Source organism: Astyanax mexicanus, chromosome 14, assembly GCF_023375975.1.
Source record: "Astyanax mexicanus isolate ESR-SI-001 chromosome 14, AstMex3_surface, whole genome shotgun sequence".
NCBI lineage: Eukaryota > Metazoa > Chordata > Actinopteri > Characiformes > Acestrorhamphidae > Astyanax > Astyanax mexicanus.
Genome location: NC_064421.1, coordinates 29,772,346 through 29,781,122, shown reverse-complemented (window position 1 = coordinate 29,781,122; position 8,777 = coordinate 29,772,346). Strand labels below are relative to the sequence as shown.

The window sequence follows — 8,777 nt, the reverse complement described above, 5'->3', positions numbered from 1 at the left end:
AAAAGATGCGAGCAGGCCCCCAGCTTTTCCCTTCCAAAACGTGCCACCGGAAGTGTGCTACTGAGGGATGAGAGGACCATTTGAGCAAAGCTATCCATTCACTTCCATTCATTTCGGGGTGTCTTTAAACCAATAATAAATGTATTTCCAAGCCGTTTTCGATTATGACACGACCCATGTTCTTTTTTACAAAGAACGGATTTTCTGCCATTTGATCCATAAGATTAATAATCTGTTCATATCTTTAGAAAATAACATTTTTATACAACTATGCTAACGATGACGTAAAAAGACAGCGACACAAAATACCGTGCTGTAATGTTTGGAGAAGTTGCTCCTCTTGATTTAAAAGTACAGAGCTGATTGAATTAGAGCAGGGTCAAAGTAACCTCTTATTATGCAAATATAATACTACTACTATCAGTTATAATACGTTGTAGATAGTAAGATAGTAATAAATAGAAGTAAGATAGACTATGAGAATTATAATGTATAGATATACCTGTAATTTATATTACATATTTATTATTCTTATTACTGAGTTTCTAAATGCTTGTTATATAGAAAAACTATGAATATTATTCAGTAAATCCGTGGACTAATATTGGATATCAGTAATTCTAGTTTTTATCTGCTGTTTATTCAATAAAAGAATGGAATGGAGCTTTTCTCAACTGTGGAGTAAATAGTTCTGTGCAGCTCCTATAAACAGTACGGTTGTTTGCACGGCACGCGGAAGATTCGCGTCATGCTGGCGCCTGCGCAATCTCTCACTTTTCCGGTTAACGCCCCACGAGAAGCCGATCAGGAAGTGACACGATTGGCCTCACCTGGCTCCGTTGAAATCAGCGGGATGGCTTGGTCCAGTTAATATATACTGTCAAAGGATGCGTGAGAGCGGGGGTGACGAGAGAGGAGGAGAGAAAGGAGAGGGAACCAGTGGGAACAAGTACATAAAAGTGGAGCAAAAAGTTGTGTCTGGTTTAATTAATTTCTCTTTAACTATGCATTAATAATACAAGTTGGGTATTTTGGGTATTGGGTTTAAAACCTGAACACTAATTCTTAACAACGAACCCTAGCCTCACCCGCTACAGATATAGAGACGTATCACCAGATAGTGGGCACGAGCGCTACATATACCTCAAACAAAGATGGGACAGTCTGGAAAAGGCAAATAAAAATATAGCGTTTTATAAATGTTTAATACTTTTTGTAAAATATTGCAGTTTTTCTTTCTAAAATTAAAAGTATACCATGTATAAGTGGTTAGTTACTGTTTTTAATATGTGATTTTAGCCGCTTAGCTCCATTTAACATCTAACTTTCACAGAGGACTTACTCGCGGGCTCCGTCTAGCGGTCTGCAGTTATTACTGATATAAAGGGGGGGTGATAGCGAGTGGTCAGCCTCTCCATAAAACCAGCTCTGCTCTGGAATTAGCCTGGTGCTGCAGTGTTCCGCGCGGTCCTTACGCCTGTTTGTGCAGCCGTTTAATTGGTATTCAAAAAAGTATCTTATAAGAATAAAGCAAACAAGATTCTTATTTTAGGATGCATCTGCTGTAAATTTCTAGGTTAAATTCAACAGAAATCTAGGAATATGGTTAATATTAACAAACAAATGTTCATGGACGTCCCTCAAATGAACACACTAAGAAACAGAGGTACGATATAAGTACTTTATTGTACACAAATGTACACTTTTCATAATTGTACCCTCAAATAATAATAATAACAATAATAATAATAATAATAATAATAATACATTTAACAGAAAATTTGAATGTTCAATATTGTTGTTTATCACTGGTATCTATCGCCAGCCACCCTGACTGTTTTCTTAGTTAATCTAACGTGTAATTTTTTAATTATTATTTAAACATTCTATTATCATGTTTCTTAAAACACAACACATAATATGCATTTCATGCATTTCTTTATTTTGCATTTAAAATACCTCATGTAACCTTTTTTATATTAACATGTAAACATTTACTATAGCAAAAAGTTTCTCACATTTTTTTAACTTTGATTTGATTGCAGCACTTTAACCAACGTGGTTATAATCCAACTTGGTGATTATAATCATGATTTGGTACAAAAGCAGTATCTAATAATAATAATAATAATAATAATAATAATAATAATAATAATAATAATACATTTAGAAATTTCAATGTTTTTGTTTATCACTGTTATGTACCGTCCGCCACCCTGTGGTTAATTAGAAGAATTACAAGCGACTTTTTTATTAGTTAACATAACGTGTAATTTATTTATGTAAGTTATTTCACAGTGTGTTCGTTTGTGTTAATTTCCTAATAATTAAACTTTTTAATCATGTCTCTTAAAACACAAAACATGTGTTTTAAGAGACATTCCTCACTCCTGGGTTAAGGAACCTTACCGTAAGTCAAAACCATGAAAACAAATTTTTAATTATTTTGTATTAAGTGTATTTAAACATTTCTATATTAATGAAATGTAGAGAACAACAATGAGTTATAGCTCATATTAGGTGCGTTCAATTCTGAAGGCATTTTTAGACAGCATGTGCTCCAGGGAAAATGACTGTGCCATTCTGAAGGCAGCATATGATCCTTCATGAGCAGTATCCTTATTTTACCCCAATTCTGAAGGCAGTGTGAGATGTGTCCTCATCCTATATAATAAACACTGACTGTAAATAACATTTAAAATACATTATATTTTACTCAAATACAGTGGCCTGCAAAATAATTAATACCCCTTAACATCTTACAACCACTAATGGATTTTATTAAGATTTTAAGTGATAGACCAACACAAAGTATTCATTTCCCCATTTATCAATACCAGCTTTGTGCATCTAGAGACTAAGATTTGTAGCCCATTCTTCCTTACAAAACAGATCAACATCAGTCAGGTTGGATGGAGAGCATCTGTGAACAGCAATTGTTATGTCTTGCTACAGAAGCTCAATGCGATTTAGTCCAGAACTCTACTCCACTGTAGGTCAGGACCACTGTAGCTCTGGCTGTATGTTCAGGGTCATTGTCTTGCTGGAAGGTAAATCTCCTTCCCAGTCTCAAGTCTGTTGCAGCCTCCAACAGGTTTTCTTTTAGGATTGTTCTGTATTTGGCTCCATCCATCTTCCCATGAACTCTAACCAGCTTCCCTGTCTTTTCTGTAGAAAACTATCCCCACAGCATGATGCTGCCCACCACCATATTTCACAGTGGGGATGTGGTGTTCAAGGTGTTGAGCAGTGTTACTTTTCTGCCACACACAGCACTTTGCATTTAGGCCAAAAAGTTCAACTTTTGTCATATCTTAAGACAGCATCTTCTTCCACATGTTTGTTCTGTTTCTACATGACTTGTGGCTACAAACTGCAAACGGCACTTTTTATACCTTTTTTTCAACAATGATTTCCTTTTTGACACTCTTCCTTAAAGGTAATATTTGTGGAGTGCACGACTGGTAGTTATCCTGTGAACATATTCTCCCACCTGAGCTGCGGATTTCTGCAGCTCCTCCAGAGTGACCATGGGCCCCTTGGCTGCTTCTCTGTTCCACTTGCTCGATCTTTCAGGTTTGTAGAAACAGTTTAGAATACTTTTTCCATTTCTGGATGATGATTTGAACAGTGCTCCTTAGAATGCTCAAAGCTTGGGATATGTTTTTATGAACTCTGGTTTGTTTATATTCTTGGTGCAGTCCATTTGATGAAAAATCAGACCAAAACAACAGCAACGAGACCCATGAGAGGAGGTGGGCTCGGTCCGGTTTGGAACAGAATCACTCCGCAATCTTGGTCAAATATATTCCTGTAAAAATGACATGTAATAAAGATGTTGGTTATAGTGTGTTGTTTTCTATCAGGCCCCCTTCTGTCAATGTTAATTTAATGATAAATACATTTGCAATGCAATCCACTAGGTGTCACCATTTCATCATTTCCTGTAAAACAAGTTATCTGTCTCCATAGACTATGCAGTTGATCTAAGATGTATGAAATTAAGTTAAATCAGTGTCACTGGTTAATATTGTATATTAATAGTCTAAAACAAAATAATAACATGCTTTAGGCCAATAAATCAATCCTTGACTTCCTAAACAACTAAAGATCTCCCTAGTTAAAGTAACAGATAGACAAGACCTCAAAATGCGCTGGTAGTTATGTCAAACCCTATAATCACAATTCTACCATCCACATGCTCTTATTATAGTGACTCATAGCTTATAGTAACTAATAGGTAATAAAATGTATTTGTTTATTTTTTTAGGATCAATTAGCTCCTATAATAGTAGCAGCTATTCTTCCTAGGGTTCATCAGACAAAGAAAACAAACTCTAAGTAAATTCCAAATTTATACAAAAGAAAACAAATAAACACAGGTAAGTAAGAACAAACAAGAAGTAGAAATAAATGAACTGAAAAAGTGTCCTTATAAATACAGTAACCTCACTATTGGCATTAAAAAAAATCCCTACTCTAATTTTCACTTTTATTTATTTAATTTAGCGGCCAGGAATCAGTTAAATAGTGTCTTTTTAGCTCATTCCTGGCTGTTAAATAAAAAAAATGAAAAGTAAAGTAGGAAATATTGATTTACATTACTACAAGCTTATAGTGAAAAATATTTTATAAATATATAGACAATTGTGTGTTCTTACTATGTGATATTGTAGAACTATATAAGATATATAGGTTTTTTAAATCCTTCCAATAAATGTATAATATCAAAAAAGTGTCTTATAAGATTAAAGAAACCAAGATATTTTATTTTATTTAAATTTTCGGATGCACCTGCTGCAATTTTCTAGGTTGAATTAAACATAAATCCAGAAATGTGATTAATATTAAACTTAACTTAATCCTACAATTCCAGTAAAATGTGAATCAATCAGACTTACAAAAAGAAATGCATGGTCTCTCAGCTAGCTATATTTAAATATATTGGAATATATGGAACACATACCGTGTATGTTCAAATGTTTATGGACGTCCCTCTAATGAACACACTAAGAAACAGAGGTACGATATAAGAACTTTCTTGTACTCAAATGTACACTTTTCATAATTGTACCCTCAAAGGTATAATATGGGTCTTTACAGGGTCAGATGTGTTCACTCTGAAGTCTTTTCTAAAAGCATGAAGTACACATTTGTACCATTTAACCAGCCAAAAGGCACATTTGGTATTCTGTATCACTGTACTAGTAAACAATATATATATTAATTATACATTTTTCATTTATAAAACCAGACAATTTTGGATCATCATGTTCTTGACACATTTCAGTAGATGATAATGTTTATAATGTTTATAATCTTTAATCTATTGTACCTCGCAAATGCAGACAAATCTTGTCTAGTCCCCATAGAGCAATATAGCCAATAGAGCAGGACTCTTATCTGGATCAGACAAGAAATGAAGCTGTTGCCACCTAATGTCTAATACCAGACGTGACCCAGTAGTGAACTGTGTGAAGCAGAGGTACTGTGATACAGTGTATTGTTGCTGAATACAATCAAACTCTCATAGCAACATTATAATTCTAGTAGAAGGTTCTCCAACAAAAGCACGATAAACTCTGTATTGTTCTTTGTTTAAAAAAAAAAACAATAAATAATTCGGTGTCCCAATTTTAGTTAAAAGTTCAAAGATGAGCAGTAGAGGACAGTAGAGCTGAGAGATGAGCAGTAGAGGACAGTAGAGTTAAGAGATGAGCAGTAAAGGAAATTAGAGTTGAGAGATGAGTGGTAGAGGAAAGTAGAGCTGAGATGAGCAGTAGAGGACAGTAGAGTTGAGATGAGCAGTAGAGGACAGTAGAGTTAAGAGATGAGCAGTAGAGGACAGTAGAGTTGAGAGATGAGCAGTAGAGGACAGTAGAGCTGAGAGATGAGCAGTAGAGGACAGTAGAGTTGAGAGATGAGCAGTAGAGGACAGTAGAGCTGAGAGATGAGCAGTAGAGGACAGTAGAGTTAAGAGATGAGCAGTAAAGGAAATTAGAGTTGAGAGATGAGCAGTAGAGGACAGTAGAGTTAAGAGATGAGCAGTACAGGAAATTAGAGTTGAGAGATGAGTGGTAGAGGAAAGTAGAGCTGAGATGAGCAGTAGAGGACAGTAGAGTTGAGATGAGCAGTAGAGGACAGTAGAGTTAAGAGATGAGCAGTAGAGGACAGTAGAGCTGAGAGATGAGCAGTAGAGGACAGTAGAGTTGAGAGATGAGCAGTAGAGGACAGTAGAGCTGAGAGATGAGCAGTAGAGGACAGTAGAGTTGAGAGATGAGCAGTAGAGGACAGTAGAGTTAAGAGATGAGCAGTAAAGGAAAGTAGAGCTGAGATGAGCAGTAGAGGACAGTAGAGTTAAGAGATGAGCAGTAGAGGACAGTAGAGCTGAGAGATGAGCAGTAGAGGACAGTAGAGTTGAGAGATGAGCAGTAGAGGACAGTAGAGCTGAGAGATGAGCAGTAGAGGACAGTAGAGTTGAGAGATGAGCAGTAGAGGACAGTAGAGTTAAGAGATGAGCAGTAAAGGAAAGTAGAGCTGAGATGAGCAGTAGAGGGCAGTAGAGTTAAGAGATGAGCAGTAGAGGACAGTAGAGCTGAGAGATGAGCAGTAGAGGACAGTAGAGTTGAGAGATGAGCAGTAGAGGACAGTAGAGCTGAGAGATGAGCAGTAGAGGACAGTAGAGTTAAGAGATGAGCAGTAAAGGAAATTAGAGTTGAGAGATGAGCAGTAGAGGACAGTAGAGTTGAGAGATGAGCAGTAGAGGACAGTAGAGTTGAGAGATGAGCAGTAGAGGACAGTAGAGCTGAGAGATGAGCAGTAGAGGACAGTAGAGTTAAGAGATGAGCAGTAAAGGAAATTAGAGTTGAGAGATGAGCAGTAGAGGACAGTAGAGTTAAGAGATGAGCAGTAAAGGAAATTAGAGTTGAGAGATGAGTGGTAGAGGAAAGTAGAGCTGAGAGATGAGCAGTAGAGGACAGTAGAGTTGAGATGAGCAGTAGAGGACAGTAGAGTTAAGAGATGAGCAGTAGAGGACAGTAGAGCTGAGAGATGAGCAGTAGAGGACAGTAGAGTTAAGAGATGAGCAGTAGAGGATAGTAGAGCTGAGAGATGAGCAGTAAAGGAAAGTAGAGCTGAGATGAGCAGTAGAGGACAGTAGAGTTAAGAGATGAGCAGTAGAGGACAGTAGAGCTGAGAGATGAGCAGTAGAGGACAGTAGAGCTGAGAGATGAGCAGTAGAGGACTAGTATCATTAACTCTGGCTTTAACAATTCGACTTGAATTTTTTAAAAAGTTCTTTAAATTTTTTTATTGAGTTGAACTCTCTTAGAAATTCACCCAACATGATAATATTAATTATTCTGACTAAAACACAAATTTATTTGAGTATAGTGTACTAATCTACTGACCACAAAAAACAAGATTATTTTGTTACATTTGGTACAGTGTGGCCAACCTACCCAATCTTTTTATCTGACCATTTCTGCAAAGGTTTTTCATTTTGTCTATGTGGTCAGCTGCAAACTTTAAGGAGTGACTTGTGATTTTTTTCTTTGTGAGTTAGTGTTGGTGGGACACAACCATTATGAATATAAATAATGCCAGGGACCAATATTTATATTAACTTTTAATGTTAACATTGTATTTTCTTGAAATCAATTAGAATAAAAATTGAAAAAAATAAATGACAGACAGTAGTTGACTACCAAATTAATGATTAGTTGCAGCTCTATTTGTTGATATGCTTGATTTTGAAAGAAGCAATTCATAAGCAGATGTTTCAATTCTAAGGTTTCACATTGTGAGGACTAAATCAAGGAATAGCTAAATAGCTAGTTAGCACTAATGTAACCTGTGCACAGTTCTGAATGGAAAGCTCAGCTTGGTCAACTAGAATCCCTTCTAGACATTTTTAACAACAGTTCCACCAGGATAAAACTTCATTCTGTATTAAAATTTCAGTTTTCTCCAAGATTACAGCTTCAAAACCCAAATCCCTTGTGTTTCGGGGACTGTGTGTTGTGCAGTGCGCTCTGCTAAACCCATAAATAACCACCTGGTGCTAAACACTGCAGCTAAATAACAATATGCCTAGCTGTTCTTATAACCGCAAAATATACTGTTTATAGTTCTCTACTGGTGGAATGTGTGCTAATGTGTAAATTTGTTTTGTCTTGACTATATAATGCACCAAAGAAACATTTATAAAAAAAACGGTGGGTTTGTGAATGCACAGAGCTGCTAAGTAGCACAAATCAACACTCCAGCTAAGATAAGATAAGATAAGCTAAGCTAAGCTACGCTGTCTAAAATGATCATAATGATCTTTAAGGAAATCTACAAAGACAAGATATCTATGAACACATTAAATCTATTTTGGCCATATTTCACTATTCATCACTGGCAAAGCCAGAAATTAGATTCCAAATATGGCAGCACAAAAAAAAAAATCTAAAATACTTTTCAAAATATAGTGAAAAAAGGGGCTTTTCAGTAGTGATAAAGTGATGCGTTAATTGTCCTGTTTTTGGAGTCTGTTGAGTTGAGCTGAAACACACTTGTCCTCGTGATCTGAGATGTTGCAGCTCTGAATCCATCCTTTGAGAGACCTTTCACATCCCCCATTCTCCCACAATGCATTTCAGTTTCATGACCACCATTCTGTTGATTCTTCTCCTGGTTGCCATTCACTCTGCAGTGTCATTTTCTGTAATAGAACTTCAAGCATGAGCAACTTCAAGACTCCTCGTCCGCAGGAGAATGGACAAAACTGTTTT

At 36.2% G+C, this 8,777-nt stretch overlaps 1 long non-coding RNA gene across 1 annotated transcript; it reads left to right on the top strand.

Annotated features, from left to right (window-relative positions):
* The first annotated feature begins 1,470 nt into the window (after positions 1-1,470).
* Positions 1,471-3,856, top strand: LOC125781067 (uncharacterized). Its single transcript, XR_007424171.1, has 3 exons — positions 1,471-1,666; positions 3,440-3,576; positions 3,702-3,856. It is a non-coding gene; the product is annotated as an uncharacterized LOC125781067 (long non-coding RNA).
* The last annotated feature ends 4,921 nt before the right edge of the window (positions 3,857-8,777 follow it).